Source organism: Prionailurus bengalensis, chromosome A2 (genome assembly GCF_016509475.1).
Source record: "Prionailurus bengalensis isolate Pbe53 chromosome A2, Fcat_Pben_1.1_paternal_pri, whole genome shotgun sequence".
Classification (NCBI taxonomy): Eukaryota; Metazoa; Chordata; class Mammalia; order Carnivora; family Felidae; genus Prionailurus; species Prionailurus bengalensis.
In genome coordinates this window covers 86,029,780-86,045,231 of record NC_057348.1, presented here as the reverse complement: position 1 = coordinate 86,045,231, position 15,452 = coordinate 86,029,780, and the positions used below count along the sequence as shown (strand labels likewise).

Genomic DNA, 15,452 nt, shown 5'->3' with positions numbered 1-15,452 from the left:
TGTTTTATCTTGAAAAGAAAACAAAATCACAAGTTGATCATGGGATGAAAACTGGAAGGGGATTTTTGGAATTCTTAATATTACAGGCAATACAGCTTTAAATCATGTATATTTCTTACCAATCTTTGGTTGCTCCTAAATTCAGATACAGCATGATAAAGGCTATATTGTTTTATTTTAATGTTATAATATTTGTTTATATTTCATAATTTTTACTCTTTGGTAATAATATATAATATTGACACGTTAGACAAATCAAATTAGAGAAATCTGACTGAAAATGACTATTAATGTCTATTAATGGGCACTTAGGGAAGATAGCATTACGATGTGGAATTTATAACCAAACCACTAATTTTTCCACACAATTTAAGGATCCATTTCTCCAGCTTGGCATTATTGACATTTTGGACCAGACCATTCTTTATAATGAGGGCTTGTCCTGTGCGTTGTAGGATATTTAGCAGCATCTTTGGTCTCTATCTCTTAGAAGCCAGTAGCAACCTGTCCCCAAGTCGTGACAATAAAAAATGTCTCCAGACATTGTGAAATGTCTCCTGAGGTGCAGGATCACCCCTGGTTGAGAACCACTGATCAAAGTGAAATCTGCACAATAAATTGGCCCATGAAATGTATTCCTGTTGCCAATGCTGTCTATTTCTGGCTCAGTTTCACAATGCTTATGTGGTGTTTGCATTTTGCTAACGTTTGTCACATCTGTGAGTTTTATTCATTAATCCCTGATAATAAGTATGCTATTAAAAGAGGTAAATTGGCTAGTTCAAAATATTTTCTGAATTAAGCTGTTAAATTTAGTTTTTGGTGAAGCAGGAAGTATAATTATTTAACATATAGTCAAATGTACAGGGGTATAATTCCCCTGTTCCTGGAGATCTGTGAATTTCCTGAAGGAAAATGTTGCAATGAAACATGTCTTTACCAGAATCGTGCTGGTGTCTGCTCTTTCCTGCTGGGTTTGGAGCGGAAATGAGACAATCCATCCTGCCCTTGTGCACACTGCATAAAATGCTTTGTAGATACCAGAAATTCTGGACAGTTGCCAGGGTGGCCTGTGGGCAAACTGTAATTAACATGGACACACACACTCTTGTTAGGGGTATTTGTTTCACCTGGGAAAGATGCTTAGAAAACTAATGAAGGTTTTCTTGGCTGAAAGTGCTCCATTTTTTTCAGAGGGGAACAATTAACAGAGTCCCAAAAACAATAAGAACACTACTGGGACAAACTCACAGTACTACTCAACTTCATTGTAGGTGTATCGTATAGTGTTCTCTCTTGTACGTGGCTTTGAAATTGTATAGGGCTGGCCTGATCACATACCAAAAATAACCTGATGAGTATGAAAAGAATACCAGGTGTTTCTGCTCATCTACTGCTGTAAGTGGAGAACAGCTACATGCAGGGTTTTTCTCTTTAAGGCCAGTGCACTTGCAAGAATGACAACACAAAGTGGTATAGCATCGAAACAGTAATCCCAGTGAGCACTGTCTACATTGGTGAGGAGGGAACGCTATTACATGAGGGAAAATGGAAACCCAGAATGGTCCAAGATAATCTTTTCCCTTGATTTGGTCAAAAAGTAATTTCTTTGCTTCTTTTTCTTCTGACTTCAAAGAAATAATACAGTATTTTACCTCTTTAATGTGATTGGCTTATGTGGGGCTCTTAAAGTACTCCAGATCCATTCTACTGGTTGACTTAGCAGAGGCTAGAAAGACACATTTTTTTGTGATGAATATCTCCTTTTCATATTGTCTAAGATACCTCTCTTGTACATATCATTTTATTAACAAAAATAAAAATATATTGTACTCCCACTATATGGAAAACCTACTACATTTCCACATATTTTTCTCCCTTTTTTGGGAGTACTCATTATTCATACATGAGCAAAATAATCACACCTTTCCTTTTCTGTACTGCAGACAAATATGGTGAAACCTGTTCTAACCTTCCAGCATTTTGCTTCGGCTCAGCTGTTCCTTTTGTTTACCCTCGTGTTGGATTTGATTTGGACTGTTTTGGTTTATGCATATTGTCCAGCCTAATTGTTAATAATGCCCGTTCACTCTCAGAAGTGTCCAGTTTTAGATAGCAAATTATGTGGATACCCTGTGCTCAGGCTATTTCACCAGTAGGCCTTAGTGTGTGATCCGATTTATGGTGTCATCATTAGGAAATCTAAAACATATATTAATATTGTAAAAATGTGATATATAGCAGAGATATTTGAGTATATATAAACTTCTAAACATATGTCTGGATTGTAGATATGGTCTAAAATACACACTGATCAAGAAGCACTTGGTCTAGCTTCTTCATATCCTAGATGCATTTTTTCCTTTAAAAACATTAAGAAATGAGATATTTACTATTTATTCATTAGTAGCAGTTTAAAGTTTTTAAACAGCTATGAATTGACAAGCTTTGCAAATCATTAATGTAAGGAATAATCCTAATTTATGCATTACCTGTGAGACTGCTTTTAAATTCCTTCATGGGATGCTATCATTGGTTGACTTATATTTGCCCCAAATTCATGTGTTGAAGTTTGACCTCCCATAATCTCAGAATGAGACCTCACTTAGATACAAGATCTTTGCAGATGTCATTAGTTAGGATTATGTCATACTGGGAGGGTGGCCTAATCCAGTATGACAGATATCCTTGTAAAAGGGGAAAATGTACACCCCAGTACACAGAGAGGGAGAGAGCCCCTTGAAGATTGACGTGGTGCTACTACAGGCCAAGGAACTACCAGAAGCTAGAAGAGAGGCCTACCACCTTCAAAGAGAATATGGCCCTGCTTACTCCTTGATCTTGTAGATCTAGTGCCCAGACTGTGATACAGTACATTTCTGTTGTTCTAGGCCACCCAGTTTGTGACACTTTGTTGTGGTAGCTGGCGTATACTCATGCAGACACCATCACACTGAGCTGCTCTGTAGGGATGTTCCTGACATTGCATTCAGTTATTTAAGGCCTGGTGTATACTTGTCATCCTATGCCACAATTGCCGCAAGAGTTTCATTTCAAACAGAGCGTGATTCAAAATAATTCCTTTAGAACATTTAGTTATAAATGTTTTCTATATTTATGCTTCCAGACAAATGATCTTTTACTGGGTACGTGTACCCAGACCCTGCATATACTCACCCATCCGTTTTGCTTTTCTTCTGGATAGTTTTCCTCTGATAAAAAAATCTAGATTTAGAAACCTGATATTCCCAAAGATAAGGTGCAGTATATTTAAGCTAAAAACAAACAAAAAAAACCAACAAAACATCCCAGTTGTATGAAGCATAGTCCTACAGAATCTATGTGTTGGGGAAGACTCATACATAACCTACCTGACTAGAATGAAGATATGTGCAATGTAGCTTGTGTTTTAGGCCTTAAAGGCAAACATTCCAGGTAATTTCATGCAGCTCCCACACTACATGTCTAGGGAGTTCTTCTAGTACTCTCTTACAAAGAGAGACTTATATCTGATGTTTTTGTCCTGTACTCCTCTCTGGCGTAACACCAATGGATCGGCTCCAGGTTTGGAAAAACGTGTGATGGGTAAATAGGATGATTCTTGCCAGATAGACTTTTCAAGAAATAAAGAAAACCCTTGGGCTTTTAAAGATTTGTTTAATGGGAAAAAAAAAAAAAAAGGAGGCCAATTTCTAAAGTTTTTTTTCTTCTTCTAAAAGAAGGTAGTGTGATAATAGTTCCTTCTACTTGGGGACATTTTAAGTTAGAATAGTATGAATTTGTTAACGTGTACGTTTTCGGAATGCTAATGATGTGATTATAAATACAAATGGGTAGCTCTGACCTGTGTATTATGTACAGAGTTTCACAGAGGCGTATGCTCCCAGGATGGACAGCCTTAGAGAATCAGAGGTCAGGCTCACTTTGAGGTATTACTGCTGGGACTGTGTTCACCTTCTTGAAGAAAAAAGTTTTTACAGTGAACATTCTGGACACCTACACCTCCCTAGAATGGATAAAAATCACTTGTAGGCTGAATCGATACTGTGCATATTCTTTCAGGACTTGACAGTGTTTTCGCCCTGGCCTCCGGGATGAAATGCTTGGTGTGTTTTTAACACTCCTGGCTCTGCTTGCCACACATTAATACTCAACATTTCTTCGTCTGGAATTATGGGTAACAGGTCTTCTCACCATTTAATTATTTTTCTTGCTTCGTTTCCTGCTTCCTTTCTCCACTGTGTTGGATCTCTTGTCAGTTTGGCTTTTGTGTGAGGCACGGGTCTGTGATAACTGTACTGTCTCATTCTGCGGTAAACATTCAGATGCTGTTAGTGGGTTCACTGTGGTGTTGTGACAGTCAGGTGAGGGAATGTGTATGTGAACACTTTGACAACTGTGGAGCGCAATAGTGACAAGTGATGCTGGGCTGTTCATTTTCCTCACAGAGTGACGATGTTGGATTTGTGGAACTTTACATTCACCACGAAGGTTGCTGGTTGGGCTCTATTTAAGTACCTATCTTTTTGTGAGCTCATCTTATGTTTGAAAGGGAGTTTAGACGGCAGGGTTTATATGCTATGATGCTGAAACTGTGACTGTGTTACAGTCATATCTTGCTTTATCATTCTAGTATTTTTTAGCGGCTGAAATTCTGGCAGGTGGATTAGTGGAAGGTAAATTTTAATATTCGTGATAATATATACTATTAATAAAATAATTTGATGTGTATTATTCTCTGTGTATCTGTATAATACATATTTATATGCTATGTATATGTAACATATATACTCCTTAGTAAAATTAATGAAGGGGCACCTGGATGGCTCAGTTGGTTGAGGGTCCAGCTTCAGGTCCAGTCATGATCTCACGACTCCTGAGTTCAAGCCCCACGTCGGTCTCTGTGCTGACAGCTCACAGCCTGGAGCCTGCTTCAGATTCTGTGTCTCCCTCTCCTTGTGTCTCCCTGCCCCTCCCCGCTAGTGCTCGCTTGCACGCTCTCTCTCTCTCTCTCTCTCTCTCTCTCTTAAAAATAAAAATAAACCTAAAAAAAATTAATGAGATAACTTAATAAACATTGTCCCTGAAGAAACAAAGCCATTAGAACAAGATCATACCTTAGATAATTTCTCAGACAGGTTTAACAATATTAAATATGTATTAAGCATTTACATCTATTATCTTTTTTTTTAAATTTTTTTTTCCAACGTTTATTTATTTTTAGGACAGAGAGAGACAGAGCATGAATGGGGGAGGGGCAGAGAGAGAGGGAGACACAGAATCGGAAACAGGCTCCAGGCTCTGAGCCATCCGCCCAGAGCCCGACGCGGGGCTCGAACTCCCGGACCGCGAGATCGTGACCTGGCTGAAGTCGGACGCTTAACCGACTGCGCCACCCAGGCGCCCCTACATCTATTATCTTAAAGCTTTATTTTTATTAAATTTTTTCCCTAAACTATTTTAGGTTTACAAGTGTTGTGATTGTAATTAAGAAAATATTCCAAAAGTTTTTCCATAAAGTATGCATGATAGAATAGGCTCCGTTTCTTTTCCTAAGAAATAATGAGGCGTTAGGGCCAAACCAATGTCAGCCATTGTCCTGGAGCCCCCTAGAAAGATGTTCATCATAAGCATGACACCTGTGTAGCCATGCAGAGATACGAAGACCTCTCAAGAGCCATTTCTCTGCCCAGGCCTGGAAATGCAGACACATCACTTCTCTGGCTGAGAAATCAGGGCATGAATAGAAATAAACTTGCTGATGACCCATTTTTCTTAGGGTAAATGTTAGATGTTGCACAGGGAAAATTAAGTCAATACAAAGCTCCTTTTGCACGTATAGAAAAGTGGTTTCTCAGTCAAATTATAAAAGATAAAAAGTGATTGACTTAAGAAATGCCCAATTATGAATTGCTCAGAAAAGTTACCCAAGAAACACTAATGTAGTCTTTGGATATCTGTTTAGTTTGTGTAACAGCTACAAATAGATATGTGGACTAATTCAAATAATATCTCATTAATTTTTAAGATACAGTGATGATGGTTAAAATAATTTAGTGAACTAAATACCTCACTTCTAGCAAACTGTTAATATTTAAGTGGTTTATATGCATCTTAGAGCTTTTTCTCTTATCATTTTGCATCTTTGAAACAACTTGTGAAGTGTTGCAGTTAATTCTGAATTTAAGAGTGTTTTGAAAATCTCAAGAGAGATGTATAATGTTTACTCTAAATAGACCTTTTGAATATCAAGTATTCTTTTTACAGAGGCTTCTGCATAATTTTCCACATTTATACCGAGAATTGATGACTTCTGGCCTAAAGAGTAAGGTGAGAAGCAGTTTAGTATATATCTCAAAAATAAAACCAATACTTACCAGGAGACTAACAACTGATTGCTTGCTTCTTTGAGAAGCAAAGCAGAGGAAGTGGTTTAAACAGTTACCTGCACAGATAGCTTCAAACACAGATACAGACATGTCATTGAACTCCCCAACAGTTTCTGGGGAGACTGATCAAGGGTCCAGAGGCAATGCCTATGAAATGCGGCCAGTTTTTTGATCAAAGATTACTTTTTTTTTTTAATTAAATTTTATTTTATTTTTTTTAATTTACATCCAGATTAGTTAGCTTATAGTGCAACAGTGATTTCAGGAGTAGATTCCTTAGTGCCCCTTACCCGTTTAGCCCACCCCCCCTCCCACACTATCAAAGTTTAGTTTTTAAAATTACTTCTCATGTGTTCAGTGAAACTTAGGTGGGTGGTAACTCAATTACGTTGTTTGAGATTTAGGTAAAGAGATCATGATTAACCGTGACCCAGGATTTTTGTGAGATTTTCAAATATAGATTGTGTGTCTGTGCGTGCCTGCGTGCGTGCATGTGAGAAAGAGAGAGAGAGAGAGAGAGAGAGAGAGAGAGAGAGAGAGAGAAATGGAGAGAGAGAAATGGAGAGAGGTGGAGAGACAGACAGTGGGAGAATATAATAATAGAATGTTTTGGCCTGAGGTGAGGAGTTTAACATCCTGAGGTATCCTGAATTCCTTTGAAAGTTTTCACCTTGTCAAGTTTAGACCTCTCTTGTGTATGCCCATTGTGCGAATCGTACCAAAATACAAATGTTCCTCCAGTGAAGTTTACTATTCAGAAAAAAAAAAAAATCCCCAGGATAATTTCTACCTGTATTAGCTCCTGTGGACTATATGCCAGAAAAATGGGTAAAGGCAAGGTGTCCACATACCTATATGAGGAAAAAAAAATTTTTTTTGAAATTTTGGATTCTTGGATATAAATGTTATGTGCCTATTTAAGAACATCAATAACATTTTAAATAACATTGCTTCTTGATGTTTTGATTTTCAGCTGCTCAGTGAGAAATAATTTATTAGCACTAACCATAATTGGTAGCATTTATTAAGTGCTAGGTGCCAGGCAATATGCTAATGTTTTACTTATATTACTTTACTTAATTCTGACCTCCACCTTCTAAAGTAGGGATAGACATTATGTTCTTCTATAAGTGAAGAAGAAGAAACTGAGGTCTTGAGCTATTAAATGTCCTCTTCTGGGCTACATAGATAGTAATAGTGGGACAGGGATATGCCTGTGATCTGTCTGATTCTATTCTTGCTCTCAGTGACAACGTTATATTGCCTCCCAGGCAGAACAGCTCAGGCACTAAGCATTTAAAATAGAATTTAAAGTAAGGATGACCTTATTTGGGTCATTAAATATTACTATTTATTAATATCTTAACATACTATATTTTAACAACTATGATACAAGTATTAGTTATGTTGATATACAGCTATTATAACATTAATATATAATTAATATTAATATATAATTAATATTAATATATAATTAATATATAATAATATTATTAGGAAGTCTCTAGGTTTTCTTTCTCTAAAGCAGAGATTTTTAAATGGAGGACATTTATTTTTTTTAAAAAAACATTTTTTTTCAACGTTTATTTATTTTTGGGACAGAGAGAGAGCATGAACGGGGGAGGGGCAGAGAGAGAGGGAGACACAGAATCGAAACAGGCTCCAGGCTCTGAGCCATCGGCCCGGAGCCCGACGCAGGGCTCGAACTCACGGACCACGAGATCGTGACCTGGCTGAAGTCGGACGCTTAACCGACTGCGCCACCCAGGCGCCCCTAAATGGAGGACATTTAAACTGCTGTTTCTCTGGATAAATTAATGACTGTCTTAACTTGCTTCTTGGATGTGAGTCCCCAAAAGAATACATAAAGTATTAATGGAATAAACATTTTTACAGAATAATACATATGAAAGAAATCTTCAAAGTAAAATAGGCAAATGAATATCAAAGAAGCTTCTTTTAGAATGTAATCCTATAAGAGTGGTCTTGAAAGATTAGAAAAGATTCTCTTCACGATTATGAATTTGAAGCAGCTGGAATGAATTCAGTCATGATCAGCATAACTGGGGATCATTTCTGAAAGAGGGATACAGAAAGTTAAAAGACTCATCGCTTGGTACTGAGGTCACCTGCTTCATAACAGACTAAAATAGCAGAGAACAAGTGTTAAGAATTCATTCTGCCTTCCCAATGCTTTTGTAGCTTTATTTTTAGAGCTCTGCTAACGGCAGTCTGGGGCATTGTTTGCCCTGATGTGGCTGTTCTGTCACAGTCGCCCTTTCTCTTGCAGTCTTTGCCTCTCTGGACAGGTGTGAGGGACTTCCTGATTGTCACAAGCCAGTCACCTGGGTCAGCCACCCCTGATGTAGTGTGCTTCATCAGCCCCCTGAGCTCATAAGAGAGGTAATTTTTCTGCTGCTGGTTAACGTGTATTATTTCTTAAGGTGAAGGCAATCAGAATGAAAAGGTATTGTGTAGGTGGTGGTGCAGGAGTGATTACAAAATAGTTAAAGAATGGATTAAACTGCTATGATGGATAGATTCATTAGGAGAGGGTGAAAAAGAATATTTCGGGTTCTCCCTTATATAACCTAGGCTATCATAAGTGTCCCGTGCCACACAAAACATACCATTCGTGTGAGTGTGTGTGTGTGTGTGTATGTGTGTGTGTGTGTGTGTGTGTGTGTGTGTGTGTATGATAAAAGCAGAGCACATTATTTCTTATTAAAATTGTGTATGGGTGTAATCATAGGAACTCTTATTTAGAGATTTATCCAGAGTATGCTATTGACTCAAGACAAAAGTAAAAGTAGCACTTTAAAAGGTATTGTTCAGAGCCACAGGTTCAAGTACTTAAAAATTTAAAACCCAGAAAACAATAGTGAGTAGAAGAGATCTTAGACAATAACTTTTTCAGGAATTGTCAGCAGTCATGTTGTTCATTGGAATTAGGAGAGGTAAGGTGGTTTTATAGCATGGGTACACATGTGAATCACTTGGGAAGTCTTCAGAAATTAGCAGCAGCTAGGTCCTACCCTAGAGGCTATGATAATTGTCTTGGCATTGATATTTAAAAAAAAAAAAAATCTCCCCAGGCGGTTTTATTTTGTAGCCATGGCTGCAAACCACTGAGTTAGAGAACTTACAGCACTTAGTTCTGCTTTTGCCACTATATACCTTATCTGGGTTCCACAGTCCACTTCTTCGTATGTCATTTTCTTTTATTAAAAGCTATTAGAAACACTGACATCTTTTAAACACTGGAGAGCTATGTAAGGTACATTCAGAAGTATATGCATCCAATTATATTTGGTTTGCATCACTTGCAGAAAGTAACATTTTAAGGTATACTAGTATTAATTTAAAAAGCCACAAGGCTTTTGTTACCAAATAAGGAACACGTAAGAGTCAATCAAATATTTGTTTAATATATACCATGTAGGAGACCGATGGAGAGACTAAGGGATTTGCCACTTTATTCCCAAGGAATTTATGTATGGTCAGGAGGAACTAATAGAGTTTAAGAAATAATTAACATTCCAAAGCTGTTTGTGCTTCTCAGCAATATACAGCAGTGCTAGAGCATACACAGAAAGAGTGACGTCCCTGGGCACGTGCGGTGATGGAGACTTTACAGCAGGTGTCTTGCTTGTAAAGTTAACTAGATTGTGGGTTTGAAATCCTCCCCATCACGGCATTTCTCTTGAAATTTCAGTCTCTTTAAAGTTTTGTTGGTAGTTTACAAGTGCTGAGGTTAGATCTCTAACTCTGACTTGTTTAGGTTTTCCTCGTAGATAAATTTTCTTCATGGAATCACGTTGTCTTGGGACCATCCTTTATTAGCTGATTACTTCTTGTGTACCTGCTTGGTGCTTGAATATGATGTGTTTGTCTTAAAACAGGGTAGCTTTTGAGATGGCCTTAACGGAATGAGCAGAATGTAGGTGCAGTTATAGTACTTTGAATTTTCCCACTTGAGGTTAGCAGGTGGAACGTATTAAACAAAGGTAAAGAGTATACCTGATTAAAAAAGGAAGGTTATTGTAGCATTGATAGAATTCATACAATTCGTCTTCTGTGTGCCCTGTCTGCTGAGTGTATTTTTGCTATTATTTCATGTTTACAGCTGCTGTCAGGTATTACTTTTATTTAGTAAAAAATGAGATCCAAAGTGTTTACAATATTATGCTTTAGTAAGTCATCAAGTCAAAATTCCAACACAGTCCGTAAGCCTTGGGGTATCAAAAGCAAGGTTCTCTACACTCTGCTGTGCTGCCTGGTGTGAAGGAAGAATGGGAAGAGACAAAAGGGAAGTATATTAAAAAAAGCTGGGTCCAAAGTTTGGATTTCATTCTGATGGAACTGGGGAGCCATTAAGGATTTTTGAAGGGAGAGTATATTTGAGGTGTTTTGGAACATTAATATGGCAGAGATGTATAGATTATTTCAGCTTTGTAAAAATGCTTATTCATTAAAAAACTATTTATTGAAGACACATCGTATTCTACACAGTAGCTAGTCCCTGGGACTAGAGTTGTGTTAATGAGCACTTGTAATTCGGCGGAAGGGATACCCAGTCATGGCTGGAGCATCAGACTGGCTCTTAGAACAATGGCCAGAGACTGTTTTAAAGGGGCTGAGGCAGGTAATGGGTGATGTTTAAACATGTAGTAGTGGGGAAATACAGGAAATTGGGTGCGCTGGTACAGTGGACAGAACATGCTTCTTCATACATCGTATGTTTCATTTGCATGTTTAATCTCCACGTCTGGGTGTGATTTTTAGCATAATGAGGGGAAAAGTTGGTGAAAGTTCAGCACCGGACTCGACGTTGGCACAGATTGGTTTGGTCTGATCCTCGCCAGTCTTCGTAGTAAGCGTCCTCCTCCATTCCTGCAAGATATGCTCTTCCAGAGGCATAGAGTTTTAGCTTTTTTTTTTTCTTATGGAGGCAGCCAAAGAGTGCTGGATTTTGCAGTCATTGTTGAGGGGACCCAGGTCCAGTCCCTGCTCTGTCTCAGTTGGGTCCCTAATGGTGTTTTTGCATGCCCAGCTGAGACAATGATGGATTCTAGGGGAAGAAGGCTCCCTAGGGATCACTGAGGTTTTTGCAGTGTCCTTCATGATCTCAACTTAAGGGGATGAAGAAATGGAAGTGGAAGATGGAAAGGAGAAATAATAGGAAGATTGGGCAGAATTTAGTTACATGAAAAATATGAGAAAAGAACAGTCAGAGATAGTATCAGAAGTGTTGGTCTGAATGACATTTTAAAATTCCCCATCCACTCACATAAAGCTGCCAACATGGAAAAGGAGGGAGCATTTAAAATATTTTTCTGCTGTCTACTTTTTGTCTGTGTTCTTTGAACCTTTATGTTTTACCTCGCATAAACTTTTTAAAAATAGTTCTGTCACGAGTTAGTATGTTGGATGCTGTGACATCCTAGTGTTTCAAATGTTAATTTTTACTTAAAGTGTGGAAATCAGTTCATCTCATTGTACACATCATTCTTTTTATGAAATGTTTGATATGTAAGCCTGTGAAAGATAACACTGTTGGCATGTTTCTTTATAGCTGTAAAGAGATTTCACATTTTGAGAGGTTATAAAAGAGGGAATATATCAAGCAAGAGAAAAACAAATTATGTATTAAAATGGTATTATTCTTCTTTATGGCAAAGGTCTAATGATTCACTAAATTCGGCCAACATGTTTTTTGAACTTTCTTGATGGCTGACACTGTTTAAAGAAAAACTACCTACCGTTAAGTGCAGTATTATGGCACAGAGTATAATTGACCTCATCAAGCATTAGAACCGCTTCCTGGGCTTTCTTATTGCCATGCTCTGACCCAGTCTGTGTGTCCTCAAGCTCTGATGGAGCAGAGGATAGGGCCATCAAGTTGTTTTCAAGGAATCTTCAAAGCCTTATGGGCACCAAATGGTAAGTCTTAGACTTGGAATCTCTCATTCATGATAATCATTGCTGTTTCTTAATTCTATTTCAGTGCTATTATTATTAATAAATTATATTTGGACATATGCACTTCATTTATTTTTTGTTAAAAGGAATTGTCAAAAAAAAATTAGCCACCTGTGACAACATGGATGGACTTGGAGGATATTATGATAAGTGAAATGTCAGGCAGAGAACAACAAATACCATATGATCTCACCTGTGTGTTGGATTTACAAAACAAAGCAGACGGACAAACGAAACAAAGCTCGTGGGTATGGAGAACAGAGGGGCAGTTGCCAGGGGGGAGAGTTGTGTATGTGGGGGTGAAATGCATGTAGGAGTCAGGACATACAGACTTCCAGGTGTGAAATGAATAAGTCACGGGGGTATGGTGTGCTGCATTTTAGTGACTATAGTCGGTGGGATTGTAGTATATATTTGAAGTTTTCTAGGAGAGTGGATCTTGAAAATTCTCATGACAAGGGAAAAAAAATCCTTTTTGGTACTTTTTATGGTGATGGATGATGACTAGATTTATTGTGGTGATCATTTCACAGTACATGCCGATGTGGAACCATTACGTTGTATACCTGAAACTAACATAGTGTTGTAGTGAAGTCAATTATATCTCAATTAAAAATAATTTAGCAAGCTTTGCTTTTCATCATTTTTGTGGCCAGTGTGCAGATAATTAGTAAACTGCAGTTGATAAGTGTATTAGAACATTAGTGATCTTTCTTTCAATAGTTGAGGGATACAAGGAGTATACATTTTATAGAGGTGCAGAAAATTTGAGACATTTGTGCACAATTATTTTACCTATCTAGTGATATGAAAACCTTTATCCCACATGCAGGTCATCTAATATGGATGTCACACCCATTGCTTCTTTGAATTTCAAATATATTTTCATAGCTCTGGCAACGTGAGCTCACACTACGTAGGTGGTAGGCAGATCCCTCAGAAAACCCTTGAACACAGAGTTGAGGACAACTGTCAAGCAGCTGTTAGGTTGAGCTGGGCTGGAGTTCTGTGTCTGTGCCAGTCACATTCTTCAGTTGGACAGAAGACATTTACCATTAACAGATGTGCCTGATTGACCTCTTTATAATATTTTTAGAGGGGTAGTAAATAGCACATTTGATTACTGAGACTAGTTTTTATATATGTGGGCCTATCATTTGAAATGACTTAAGTATAACTGTTCATTCATTGTAATTACTGAATTAAAAAATAATAATTACCTGGATAAAGCTGAAAAGAAAATAAAAAGTTTAAAAAAACAAAGGAGCGAGTCAAAAAACAAATAAACAAAAAGCTTCCAAGATTCAAATAGATGAGGAAGGACTTACAGAAAAAAAGCAGTGCATTGAACATCAAAACTATGATTTCTGAGCCAAGTCTTCTCCAAAGTGAGAAAAAAGAAATTGAAGACTTTATTTTTTAGAGTAGTTTTAGGTTCACAGCAGAATCGAGAGGAAGGTAGTACCAAGATTTCCCATAAACCCTGTGCCTGGACACATGTACCAACTCCCCCATAAGTGACATCTTTTTCCTTTTAATTGTAGCACAAGAATCCAAACTGTGAACCCAAATGTGAAGAGAGTTGAGACTCTGATGCTCTTTGATGGTAGGTTGGGGAATGTCTTCCAACAAACAGCATTCAAACCGTAATCCCCATATTTGAAAAGTAGTTCCAGTTATACACGTGATCATTTGCATTATGTAAATACAGAAGTACATACTGAGCCATATCCTTTGGGATCCCTTTCTGAATTCCACCAACAACATTGCTCCTGGCCCCTCAGCCCCAGTATGAATTCCCAGACTTTGTCCTTCCTTTTCCTGTCGGTCAGCTCCTGTAGTTTTAGTCAGTTGTTTTAGTTTGTTTTTGTTTCTGTTTTTGCCCAGGCATGTTGCCCTGCCTTTACTTAGAAATGAAGTAGTTTCCCTGGCTTTGGAAATAGAATTCTGTTTGCATCAGTTGGACTTATTTGTGTATCCTAATTGGCATATTGATTTTAAATCTTAATTTTATGTCTTTTTAAAAATGATTCTGGGGCGCCTGGGTGGCGCAGTCGGTTAAGCGTCCGACTTCAGCCAGGTCACGATCTCGCGGCCCGTGAGTTCGAGCCCCGCCTCAGGCTCTGGGCTGATGGCTCAGAGCCTGGAGCCTGTTTCCGATTCTGTGTCTCCCTCTCTCTCTGCCCCTCCCCCGTTCATGCTCTGTCTCTCTCTGTTCCAAAAATAAATAAACGTTGAAAAAAAAATTAAAAAAAAAAAGATTCTGCTAAATTCTAGCACATTTAATAAACACATTTGGAAATGTGTTAATGTTCTATTATTTTCATGTTGTGATTGTCTTAAGTCATGCATCTTCACTTTTTTTATTTTTAAGTTAAATTTTTATTTATTTATTTATTTATTTATTTATTTATTTATTTATTTATATTTTTTGAGAGATAGAGATAGACAGCATGAATGGGAGAAGATCAGAGGGAGAGAGAGAATCTAAAGCAGGCTCCTTGCCCAGCGTGGAGCCTAATGTGGGGCTTGCTCTCACCAACTGTGAGATCATGACCTGAGCCAAAATCAAGATTCAGACTTGAACTGCTTAACCAACTGAGCCACCCTGGAGTCCCCATTTTCACTTTTAAATTTAGAGCACTTCTTTTTTAACAACATTTTTTTTTTTAACATTTATTTATTTTCTAGAGGGAGAGAAAGAAAGAGGGACAGAGCGTGAGCGGGGGAGGTGCAGAGAGAGAGAGAGGGAGGCCAGAATCCGAAGCAGTCTCCAGGCTCTGAGCTGTCAGCACAGAGCCTGACGTGGGGCTCAAGCTCACGTGAGATCGTTACCTGAGCCAGAGTCAGACACTTAACTGACTGAGCCACCCAGGCGCCCCAAATTTAGAGCACTTCTTGCCTTTCAATATATTGAAATTTATGCCTTTGGACATATTTTATATTTAGGAACCCCCCAGAACAGTGACTGAAATGATTAATCAGATAATTTAAAAAATGTTAAAGAAAATATCAATATTTTTTGCTAACCCTCCCATTTTACCTTAAAAAAATTATTGTAGTATCAATAGAATTTTATGT

The 15,452-nt window shown here is 37.9% G+C and overlaps 1 protein-coding gene across 11 annotated transcripts in view; it reads left to right on the top strand.

Annotated features, from left to right (window-relative positions):
- CACNA2D1 (calcium voltage-gated channel auxiliary subunit alpha2delta 1) overlaps positions 1–15,452 on the top strand; it is a 496,257-nt gene that overhangs the window by 21,101 nt on the left and 459,704 nt on the right. The window contains exon 1 of one of the 11 annotated variants that reach the window (XM_043588717.1): positions 8,674–8,792. The exons of the other annotated variants lie outside the window; for them this stretch is intronic. The gene's annotated coding sequence lies outside the window, so the exon portion shown is untranslated. Of the gene's footprint in view, positions 1–8,673; positions 8,793–15,452 lie in introns of those variants that run through there. 11 annotated transcript variants of the gene reach the window in all.